Here is a 12,706-nt window from a genome sequence, read left to right on the forward strand (position 1 = left end):
GCATGGTTTTCCTTGGTAGGATTTCTTCTCCATGCTCTTTCAGCTCTTCTACGTTCTTGCTTGAGTAGGGTGAGAGTACCATTGAACCAGCTTGAGTTTTTTTTGCGGATGAGTGTTCTACGTTTTGGCGCCACGAAGTCTGCTGTTTGTAGTAATACATTGTTTAGGGAGTTGAGCGTTTGTTCTGTTGAGAGGTTTGAGTTTAGCAAAAGAATTTTGCTCGATAATGTAGTTTTGAAGAGATCAGAGTGAAGTTTCTTCTGAGATCTATTCCAGTGTGTTGCTGTTACGTGTTTCTGTTTTTGGAGGATGGTGTTAGTGGTGATTTTAAATTTGATAGCATGGTGGTCCGTCCATGGTAGTGGAGTGTTGTCAAATACGTTGATGTCCATATTCTGTTTGAAGATGAGATCTAGAGTGTGTCCTGAACCATGCGTGGGAGAGTTTATCAGTTGTTGAAGGCCAAGTTCTTCCATTTGGTTGACGCAGGCGATTGCGGTGGGGTCTTAGGGAGAGTTTGCCCACAGGTTAAAATCCCCAAGTACCAGCAGGTTTTTGGTTTTCAAGGTGTGCATCGAGAAGAATTCAGTGAGCGGCGTGAGGAGATTGGTCTTTGGTCCTGGTGGTCTGTAGCATAGTAGTATGTGAATGGTGTCTTGAGGTGTTGTTTGGAGGTGCAGCGAGAGTGTTTCCATGAAAGGCACTGAGTTCTGTACGTTTGGTTTGGTGAACCCAAGATGAGATTTGAAGATCACTGCTAGGCCTCCTCCTTTTTTTTCGATTCTATGCTCGGTTAGGATACTGTAGTTCTCGGGCACCAGTTCAGTTAGGATGGTGTTGCAGTCAGGTGTTAGCCAGCTTTCTGTAATGAAGAGGCAATCTAAGTTGTTTTCGATGACGAAATCGTGGATTTCCAGCCTGTGCTTGACTGCAGATCTGGTGTTGGTCAGGGCGCATGCTAGTTGTTGCGGTTGGATCAGTGTCTCCTTGCATTTCCTGGTTGATTGTGGGTTGGTTCTTAGTAATTGTTCTTTTTTTAGTCTTTTTTGAGTGGCGATCGGTAAAGTTGCGGCGGTGTTTCTTAGCCTGTGGATGGTGTCTGCTGTGTATTTAAAGTTGCACATGATGAGGAGGATGTTGTTGCTAGTAGGAAAGGTGTTCTGATGGTGGTACTGATGTGGTGATGATCCACTTGCGGGGAGATGGATGGGTCTGATGGCTACCCGCTGCTTCTGGAGTGGTGTGGCGATGGACTGGTGTGGGTGCGGAGGTACTAGAGGAGGTACGGCTGCCTACCCCCCTGTCGTTGATCCAGAGGAAGGCGAAAAACCCCTAGCTGCGAGGGCCAATAATGCAGCAGAGGAAAAAATTCCTTCCTGACCCCCCGAGGGGCGATCGGACTGGCCCCTGGATCAACTGATGAAGTACCCCTGGTGGCTTACCCGTAGGATGGTCCGGCGGACGACGGTAGGTGGTGCGGTGGCTGCGTCTAGGATGATTGAGTTGGAGTAGCCTCTGGTGAGATACCGGAGCCCTTGCGATGATGTTCAGTGATGGCGGGAGGGGTGATTCAGGTGTGGAGGGGTGCGGGCTCTGTTGGACAAAAAGGGGGGGGGGATGAGTGGCTGGCTGCAGGAAACTAAGCCGCAGCCATGGTCTGTCCCACAGAATCTAGCAGCTAGCCTATGGTGATTAGACTGCGGCTGCGGTGGTGACCCGGGGGGGGGGGGGGGGTGCCAGGAGGAGGGATCAGGGATGGTGGGTCCAACCGGGGGGGGGTACCCTGCTGGGGGCTGGTGGCCTCGGATGCTGCACCGGGGGGCTTCAGTTGCTGCACTGACGGCCTGGGTGTGCCAATATGGCCGCCGGCTAGGCCTGAGCTGCGGCTGGGCGGCGGTGGGTGTACCAAGATGGCCGCCGGCCAGGCCCGAGCCGCGGACTTTCCTTCGGTGTTCCCGGAAGTCCAGCGGAGGTGTGCGGTATAATCCGGTGGTGAGGTAAGCAAGGAGGTGGGGGAGCGCCCGCCGGGCGGGCAGACCGGTCGATGAAGGGGGGCAGTGAATTGCTGCCTGTTAGCAGCTGAGCTAGGCCGGAGCCTCGGAGTATCCTGTGCGGCCGGCCGGCTGGCTGAGGGCGGCGTCAGGGAGGGAGGTGTGGGAGGGGGGTACGGTGGTAGTGCGAGGGGGGCTAAGCCGGACCACGGAGCTGCCTGGCGGCCGGCCGGTTGGCTAGACGGGGCGGGGGTCCGAATGGAGGACCGACAAGAGCGGGGGGGGGGTCCCGGATGCAGCTACAAGGGGAGCCGCTCGGACCCGCAGAGAGCCCCGAGCGGCCGGCCTGCTGCTATGTGGCGTGGGGATGAGAAGGTGACAGATGGAGGGGAGGGGAGCAGGTGAGCTAGGGAGCGAGTGGCCGGAGCTGCTACGAGCCGCTGCAGCAGGCTACAGCAGAGGTCTGCTCTCTACAGTGTCAGCACTCAGACTGACCCTTCAGATCTGGTATGGATATTAAGGGAAACTCCGCACCAAATTTAAAAAGAAATGGCGTGGGGTCCCCCCTCAAAAATCCATACCAGACCTGAAAGGGGAACTCTGCTCCAAAATTTCAAAAAAAATGGCGTGGGGTTCCCCCCAAAAATCCACACCAGACCCTTATCCGAGCACGCAACCTGGCAGGCCGCAGGAAAAGAGGGGGGGGAGAGAGTTCCCCTCCCCCCTCCTGAACCGTACCAGGCCACATGCCCTCAACATGGGGAGGATGTCCCCATGTTGATGGGGACAAGGGCCTCATCACCACAACTAGGGTTGTCCCGATACCGATACTAGTATCGGTATCGGTACCGATACCGAGCATTTGCCCAAGTACTTGTACTTGGGCAAATGCTCCCGATGCTTCCCCCGATACTATGACAGTCAGCGGTGATCAGCGCGTGGGGGAGTTACAAGCTTCTCCCCCCGCGGCTTTAATGACATACAGCGGTGATCGGTGCTTGTAACTCCCCCACACCCGATCACCGCTGACTGTCACCTCATCCTCCTCCATGCCCCCTCCGTTCCTCTGTCCCCCTATGCTGTTCCCCTCTGTTGCTCTGTCCCCCTCCATTCCGGCGTTCCGCTGTCACCCTCCGTTGTTCTGTCCCCCTCCGTTACACTGTCCTCCTCCTCTGTTGTTCTGTCCTCCTCCGCTGTCCTCCTCCGTTGTTCTGTCCCCCTCCGTTACACTGTCCTCCTCCTCTGTCCCCCTCTGTTGTTCTGTCCCCCTCCGTTGCTCTGTCCTCCTCCGCTGTTCCCCTCTCCGCTGTGTGAATGGACAGAGTCAGCTGACTCTGTCCATTCACATAACTGAAACATTGTAATCTCCTGTGATTACTATGTGTCAGTTTATGAATGGAGAGGAGCCGCTGTCTTCTCTCCATTCATTCTCAGTGCAGCTGAGGCTGCAGAGAAAGGGACTGGGGTATCTCTATCCTCTGTCTCTTTCTCTGTCTCAAAGGGGAGATATCAGAGGTCTGTTAAGACCCCTGATATCTCGCCAAAGCCCCCCAACAGGGCTGAAAAAATAAAAAAAAAAAACACACAGAAACCATTACCCCCTACCCCCCCCCCCCCCTACAAAAAAAAAAACACTGTCATGTGACATTAAAAAAAGTATCGGTAATCGGTATCGGCGAGTACTTGAAAAAAAGTATCGGTACTTGTACTCGGTCCTAAAAAAGTGGTATCGGGACAACCCTAACCACAACCCTTGCCCGGTGGTTGTGGGGGTCTGCGGGCGGGGGGCTTATCGGAATTTGGAAGCCTCCTTTTAACAAAGGGGACACCCAGATCCTGGCCCCCCCTATGTGAATTGGTAAGGGGTACAATGTACCCCTACCATTTCACAAAAAGAAAGTGTCAAAATGTTAAAAACCACAGGAGACGGCTTGGGACAAGTCTTTTATTAAGTATAAAAAAGAGATTCCAGTGATGTAATCCTATAAATCCATGCTCCTACTTCAGCGATGTAATCCAATTCTCGATCTCCAGCGACTCCAGCGAGGAACACGCACAGGATCCTGCCTCCACCGGAGGCACCCAGCCAATAACGCGGCGCTAGCTTGACAGCTCTTATGTAGCTGAGGGCGGGGCCACCCGTCACGTGACCCCATCCCCCTCTGACAAGGGGAAACGCTGGGGTTTCCCAGTGACATGTACAGGTGACCCCGCCCCCCCCGATGCAACGAGAAAGCTGCGTTACATGGGGATTTTTGGGGGAACCCCACGCCATTTTTTAAAAAAAATTGGCGCAGATTTTTTGGGGAGAACCCCACGTCATTTTTTTTTTTTTTTTTTTTTTTTTGGTGCGGCGTTCCCCTTAATATCCATACCAGACCTGAAGGGCCTGGTAATGACATTTTGGGGGACACCCACACATTTTTAATTTTTTTTATTTTTCAATGACTTTTATAAGTATTGCCGGATCCTACAATTCTTTACAGCCGCCAGTAGTTTTAAATTACTTTTTTTCCTTTAGAAATTTTATTTTGTGCAGGGACTGTTATAAACACGGGAAACATGCGCTACTTTACAGGCATACTATAGACACCCTCCAGGTACGAAATTTAAAGGAATATTTCACTTTTATTGTTTCACTGTAGCCTCCCTGGCGGTTTTCCCGAGTGTGGCTCGGGGTTAAAATTCAGTACCATTAGCGGTAACCCCGAGCCACACTCGGGATCGCATTGCAGGATCCTGGGGCGGCATTACTTACCTTGTCCCCGGGATCCTGCGATGTCACCCGCAGTGTCCGAGGGCTCCGTCCTCCTCCGAAGCCTCTCCTTGCCAGGCTCCGTTCCCTGCGAGCGGCGCGACGCACGGGGGCGGAGCCTGGTGGCAAATTAAAAAAAAAGTAAAAATCATAACACATACAGTACTGTAATCTTACAGATTACAGTACTGTATGAAATGATTTCATATCCCTTTTGTCCCCAGTGCTTTGTCCTATGCCCTGCATGCAGTTTTATGTGATATACACTGTTCTTTCTGCCTGGAAACTGGAGATTGTCCATAGCAACCAAAAAGTGTCCCTTTACGTCAAAAGTGGCTTTAGACCAGCTAGAAAACAGCGATATTAAATTAGAACACTTGCAGAATTGAGCGATAGTGAATTGTGGGGAAATTTATTTTATTACTATTTTTTTTTATTTTTTTTTATTATTTATTTTTATTTATTATATTATAATTTATGTTTTTGTGTTTCAAACTTTATCATACCCGGGATATCTACTAGACTCTGGTTTGGACAGATTTAAGTGTGTTATTGTTAAGATTTACAGACCTACAATATAAAACGCCAAATTTCCATGCAAAATAATTGTACCGCTTTCAGCACCTAAAATCCGAAATAATCATACCGCCAGGGAGGTTAAGCATTATTAAATCACTGCTCCCGAAAAAACTGCAGTTTTTAAAACTTTTTTTGCATTGATACATGTCCCCTGGGGCAGGACCCAGGTCTCCAAACACTTTTTATGAAATAACTTGCATATTAACCTTTAAAATTAGCACTTTAGATTTCTCCCATAGACTTTTAAAGGGTGTTCTGTGGCTTTTCAATTTTGCCGCGAACACCCCAAATTGTTTGCTGTTCGGCGAACATGAACAGCCAATGTTCGAGTCGAACTTATGTTCGACTCGAACAGATAGATAGCCCATCCCTACTGGTCACGCATCACCATCTACTTTTCTTATGCCATCAGGGAGCTGGCTGACTCTTCACGATTCTTGTAGACACCCCACCTCAAATTCCATACTTTCTGCATTAATTGATGGCTAACCTGGCACAATACTTAATTACCACTAATCTGTTTGTGGAATGCTGCAGGCAATGCTTAATGTTATATTTTTATTGTTTTATGGTATATAGGTGTATTATAAACATTACTGCTCTGACTCAGGAAACCCTATTACTTATCACTACTCTTCATCTTTTCCTGCACTATGTTCCAGGCATGTACACGCAAGGATTTCTCCTATATCGCAGGGGCCATGCAGTGAACCATAACCTCAGTTGAATATATATATATATAAAGATATTTATGGACAGAATCTAGAGACAGAGTATTGCATCCACATCCCTGGTATAGAGTAAATAAAAGAGATTTAAAGGGAACAGATGAAAAACCTGTCCCTTAATACTAAGTGGGACTTTTAAAGATGCATATGTCTGTCATAAGGCAAGCACAACCATAAGGGATAATAGAAAAATTTAATTTATTACAAAATATACAATTTAAAACAATTTTAGTCATAAAACAAGTGTCCAAGATTAATACTCATTTTCAAAAAGCTTGAACAGATGCTTGTGTGTACTGGGCAGCCAGTTGTCTAATTTATGTATTATAAGCGCTTGTTCACACAGGCGTACTACAGGGTACACCCATGTAAGGGATGCGTTTACCCACACAGGGATACACAAGTTTTCAATGCATCCCTATATCCCTGTGCAAGCAGTCCAATTCATGTCAATTGAGGACAAACATAGTCCTCAAAATGCAAAATAAACACAATTATACAATAGGGAACAAACACAAGATTTAGGGCATATACGGAATGTTTTGTGTTTTATTCACTAAGAAATATACTCACATTTTTTAATATTAAATTTCCGCTCTCGTTGAAAATTGTTAAATAGAGAAAAGTAGAGACACGCACAGATTCATTAACATATAATGTACTGACAATAGTTTACACTTGTTACGGGTTGTGTACAATGATGCACGCAGCATTACCACAGATATCTGAGAGCTACATGCTATTTGCATGTATTTTTCTCAGCCTCAAATGGTGTGCCTGGCATTCAGAATTAATGCATATTGTGTGGTCACCACGTAGACTTAGGCCTCATTCACACTGGCATTCTATAGGGTACACCCATGCAAGGGTCTTGTTTATCCGCACAGGGACGCACAGGTGTTCCATGCATCCCTGTGCAGGCAGTCCTATTCATGTCAGTTGGGACACAGCGGCTGCATGGACACAGATTTTGCTCCACTCACTGGCACGGATGTAAATTGGGAGCAGCGACTATGCATCCCAATTAAAATGAATAGGACTACCTGCAAGTGGATGCATGGACATCTGTGCATCCCTATGCAGGTAGACATGGTCCTTGCACGGGTGTACGCTGTAATATGAATGTGTGAATGAGGCCTAAGTCTGCTTGGTGACCACACAATATGCATTAATTCTAAAATGACAGGCACGCTATTTGAAAAAATACATGCAAATCATTGTGATCACCTCATAAAATTAGCATGCAACTCTCAGACATCTGTGGTACTGCTGCATGATCATTGAATTGGGTACACAACCCATAACAGGTTCAGTGTAAACCATTATCAATACATTCTATATTCATGAATCTGTGAGTGTCTTGCTTTTCGTGATTTCATAATTTTTATTGAGAGTTTGTTACTCATATTTTTAATAATAAAGTTTATGTTTCTTAGGGAATGAAACACAAAATATACAGTATCTGCCCTAAATCTTGTGTTAATTCTCAACTGTGTAATTGTGTTTTATTTTGCAATTTTTCCTTTGAAAACTATGTTTATAGCATCAACAGATACATCAAGCTGTAATATACTATGGGGGTTATTTAGGAATTTAGCAAATCCACGTTGTACTGCACGTGCACTTGGAAGTGCAGTCGCTCTAAATCTAAGGGATAGATCTGAAATGAGGGGACACTCTGCTGATTTTATCATCCAATCAAGTGCAAGCTAAAATGCTGTTTTTTATTCTCCTTGCATGTCACCCTCGGATCTACAGCGACTTTACTTCCAAGTGCATTGCAGTGCAAAGTGGATTTTCCTTTAGTACATAACCCCCTTTATGTTGTATGTTGAGCTATATTTTTATTGCTTGATTCAGCAGAGAGAAAAGTCTTCTGCATTAACACACAGATGGCTTTCCTTGCAATTTTAACCCTCTAAGGGATTGATTTACTAAAGGCAAATATATATGCTGTTCACTTTGCAAGGGCAGTTGCACTTTTCTTTCACAATATTTTCATCGGAAAAATTTAAGGCAAGAAAAATATTTGACAAATAGATCATCGATGGAAAACAGTAATGAGCATAACCAACAATGCCACAGTCAAATATCCATTGATCTAACAGAAAGCTGCTATCTGTAACAGAATTAAGGTACCAATACGACAATTCACTCAGCCTGAGAGGTAAAAGATGCAGCCCATGACAATCAAGATGCTGAAGGAGTGTGTGCTACAGGAGCCTATCTATAGGGCTAGATGAAAAATGCATCCATAGGAGCACTGGAGGTTAAGATGTATTCATGTCTCAGGCTGGGTGTCTAAGCTAGATCTAAAAAAGGACTACAAGGGGGTCCACCATGTTCAGTAACCGGCTCATACCTTCCTGAGCAGGAAACATAAAGTTGTATAAAGAATTTGGCCTTAGGGAGACTGGGGAATAATGTATTGGCCCGATAAAGAGCAGCAGATGGCACAAAGGAAAGTAAAGCAGAGTGAAAAAGGAAGAGGAGAGGGAGGGAAAGGGGTAGGGTGGGGGGATGTAGACCCCCTGGGGCCCATGGTTCGCGTAACTGGGCGGGTTCCACACTCTGTAATTCTAGAAAGCATGTAGGCAGGTGCATCGACGGGAACAGATCCAACCAAGGTTGCCAGATACGTGTGAATTTATCATGCATATTGGCGAGTATTACTTGAACTCTTCATTTGCTAGCGTGCCATCTATATGCCTATCGAAATAGAGGGGTGAAGTTTTTCACGCTTTCACAATTGTCTGTTTCATGGCCATAATGATATGAGTCACAAGTACACGTTCCCGTTTTACTATTCCCAGTAGTTGTAGTTCATTGATTCACAGGGATCTTTTTTTTGTTTTTTTTTGTTTTTTTATTGTGTCAGCAGGTACAGGGAAAAGATCCCAGGTCTGCTGTCACAGGGACGGGGGGATTGGGGCAAGAGCAGGCAGATGCTGAACATGTTACATGTTACACCCATATTTAGGGTGTAACATGTAACGTGTTCAGAAGAGTGAACTTATCCTTTAACTTTAGGGTACATCAACCATATGTGTTTCATTTCGCCCATGTCTGAGCACCCCTGAAAACATAGAGCAGGATAGGTGGCGAGATATTTTGCAATTCTCGCCGGGGTATAATATGATCCAGATGTTACCTTGAACAAATTTTCTAGGGCCACCACGTTATGTGAGGAAATAAAGCTTCCCACATTCTGTTCCATTCTTCAGGGGATTGTGAGGTCTTGTTCCCATTGTGTGCAATAGGAGGGCGCCTAGGCATTACAGGCATCCAAAAAAGAGGAATATAATAGAGATATTAGGCCTTGGGTTGTCAGGCAAGTTCGGCACCTAGTTTCAAAAGCCGTCATGGGCGTAAAACAGTCATGGTTCCGAGTTAAGGAGGAAGTTGCACTTTTTCAAGGAATTTGCCCCAGAGCTTAGTGAATGCAGTGAAGTTTCACTTTGCAAAGAATACACAGTCAAGTGTATCTTTACACATGACAGGGTGATGGAAGTCAGCAGAGTTTTGCCTCATACACCACGTTTTGGGACAGATTCCATTGCAAAATGCAATTACCTTTGTAAAGTTAAAGTGGAACTCTGTGGGGTTGATTTACTAAAGGCAAATCCACTTTGCACTACAAGTGCACTGCAAATCCACTTGGAAGTGCAGTCGCTTTAGATCTGAGGGGAAGCTCTGCTAATTTTTAATCCAATCATGTACAAGCAAAAATGCTGTTTTTTATTTTCCTTGCATGTCCCCCTCAGCTCTACAGTGACTGCAGTTCCAAGTGCACTTGCAGTGCAAAGTGGATTTGCCTTTAGTAAATCAACCCCTATGTAACAAATATAAATTGGTGCACAGACAGGATTTTCTTAATGCAGAAGAGACATGCTTTGTCTCTTCTGCATTAAAGTTACCTACCTGCCTGTCCACTCCTGTACAGTGAGCTCTGGACGTGCAGCTCGCTCTAGAAATTTAGTAATTCCAAAACTACCTGAACACTCGCACATGTGCAAGAGTGAAGTCACATTGGCCCAGCCAAGGAAAGCTGCCAGCGATCAATACCCAGAAACTGGCCACTCAAAGATCTCAGCAACCGGCGGGGACCCTTGGACACTGCATAACTGGACTGATAGTTCTGCTTTAACAGTCTATTTGCGTTAAGTAAAGCAACACTAATGCCCTGTACACACGATCGGACTTTCCGACAACAAAACCATGGATTTTTTTCCTAAGGATGTTGGCTCAAACTTGTCTTGCATACACACGGTCACACAATTGTTGGCCCAAAATTCCGAACGTGAGAACGCGTGACGTACAACACGTGTGACAAGCCGAGAAAAAGGAAGTTCAATAGCCAGTGCGGCTCCTTCTGCTTGATTCAGAGAATGCGTGAAGTTTTGTGCGACGGACTTGTGTACACACGATCAGACTTTGAGAACCTGCTCCCAACATTTCTTGGCGGAAAGTCCGACAGAAAATGTTCTATGGAGCATACAAACGGTCGGACTTTCCGACAACAAGCTCACATCCAACATTTGTTGTCGGAAAGTCTGATCGTGTGTACGCGGCATTATTAGTGCTGTCCAATCAACCCCCAAGGATTGATTGGACTATCAAAGAGTTGATAAATGGCTGAGGATCAGTAATATCTAGGGGTCAGTAGGTGGTCCATAAACGATGGAAAATCATCTGGGCACAATCAATCTTTTGAGGTCTCTGTAGAGCTTTACACCAGTACCTAGTTCTAAAGGTGAGGTTGCTAGTAGCGAGACAGTGCTACCCAAGCAGAAATGGCCTTGAGTTGTCTGTCAGCTGTGTGTTATTTCTGTCCTCATTGTATGTAACCTTCCACCCTTCCTTTTCTAGTAGGGATATTTGTATGTACACACATCCAGCACAGAGCATATTTCCCCACCTCAAACTATATTAAAGAGCTAGTGTATACACCCACCTCAAACTCTGTTGAAGAACCAGTAAGTATACCCATAGCGATAGGGGTGATGCAAAAGGACTGAATGCTGTGCATTTACTAAACATTCTACATTGTAACTACCATATTGTCAGTTGTTCATACCAAGAGGAAGTGTCAACGACAGTCACAAGAAAACTATTATGTATTATGATTATTATTCAAAGTATTATTATTTAAATTACGGTAGTATTTCATGTGTGGGGCTTGATGAACACTCTTCGCCTATTACAGTGTTTTTTTACTATAATACATTGTATGCTTTAAAAGGGAAGTAAAAGTTGTTTTTTCTTAGGAATCATACTTACCACGGTGGATGCAGCATCGGTCTGATGCACTGCACTGAGAACCGAGCAATCCAACACTGCCGATTGCTTGGTTTTCAGAGCTCCCCAAACAGAGAGTTGTAGACTGTCAGTCACATCTCTCTGCTCTGCTCCCTCCTCGCTCCTGGGCTGTGGAGGGGGCAGCCGGCTCAGGCTCTCAGTGGCTAGATGAGAGCCTGAGACGGGTGTCAGTCCAGGCACCTAGGGGATCCAGACTTTATTGTCACGATGATGCGGTGCCTGGACTGACTTCTGTGACGTCAGCAGAGAGCAGACTTTAGCCCGCTCTCCGCTGAAAACAGGTTACAGGAGTGCAAAACGAACTGCACTCCTGTGATCCATAGGAGAAGTACAGCCAAACGAGCTTTGGTTGGACTTCTCCGTTAAGGTAAAAAAAAAGAGAGAGGGGGGTGGGGCCAAGTGGCACTGTGTGTGTGTGTGTCTGTGGTCTCCTGAGCAAGCCTGCATGAGTACCCCCATTGCAAGTGGCTTGTTATGAGGGCGCTCGGCAGGGGGGAGGGGCAAGGAATGCTGGCTGGGGACCAGAGAAGAGGAGGATCTGGGCTGCTCTGTGCAAAAATATTGTTAGTTATTTTAAAATATATATATTTCCCTGATCTTTTCTCATATCTACAGTTCCCCTCTGGGGGAATGAGCAGTAAGACAGGCTAGGAAACCTGCTCCAGTCACTGTTATTACCTCCTAATAGGCCAGTTTCACACCTTTCATATCTTAAGAAACCTTTAGGCTAAGTGGGCATATATCAGAAGTCATCCACCTGAGAATGCTAAGAAAGATTTACTGCAGTGCAGTTGACTGCTAGAGGCAATATTTAAAAAGCTGTATACAAAATAATCCAACATGACATGGCAAAAATACATCATATAGACTTTTTAGTAAATGTTAAATGATGAATGAGAATATATACCCACAACAAGTACACTATATACCCACAACAAGTACACTATTAGCAGACCAAGCACTTTGTGTAGAGCCCAGAAGCACACCATGCTTAGTACATTTTGTTTGTCAAATAATGTAATTTTCCAAATAATTTGAATTAAAATAGAAATCTATATTTATTGACAAATCTTCCTGAATGATGTGTAAGAAATTGGTAAGGTGTCGATGGTAGTATTGTAACTTTTCCTAAGTTGTAAATATGATTTACAAGACATGCAATACTAGAAAAAGTACTACTAGAGGGTTCTATGGATCCTTTCACATGGGCATGACGGATGAAAAACGGACAAGCGGATGTCCATTCAGGAAGCCGATTTAAATGGATGTAAACAGACAAACGGTCTGATTTTGTATTGGTTGTTAGGAGCCAGCTTCCTAACAACGATGAGTTA

General features: G+C 45.5%; 1 protein-coding gene across 1 annotated transcript in view; it reads left to right on the forward strand.

Moving 5' to 3' along the window:
• The window catches only part of CAPN1 (calpain 1), a 141,586-nt gene that overhangs the window by 51,757 nt on the left and 77,123 nt on the right, over positions 1–12,706 (forward strand). The gene's annotated exons all lie outside the window — the stretch shown is intronic.

This window comes from Aquarana catesbeiana, linkage group LG11 (genome assembly GCF_042186555.1).
Source record: "Aquarana catesbeiana isolate 2022-GZ linkage group LG11, ASM4218655v1, whole genome shotgun sequence".
NCBI classification, from domain to species: domain Eukaryota; kingdom Metazoa; phylum Chordata; class Amphibia; order Anura; family Ranidae; genus Aquarana; species Aquarana catesbeiana.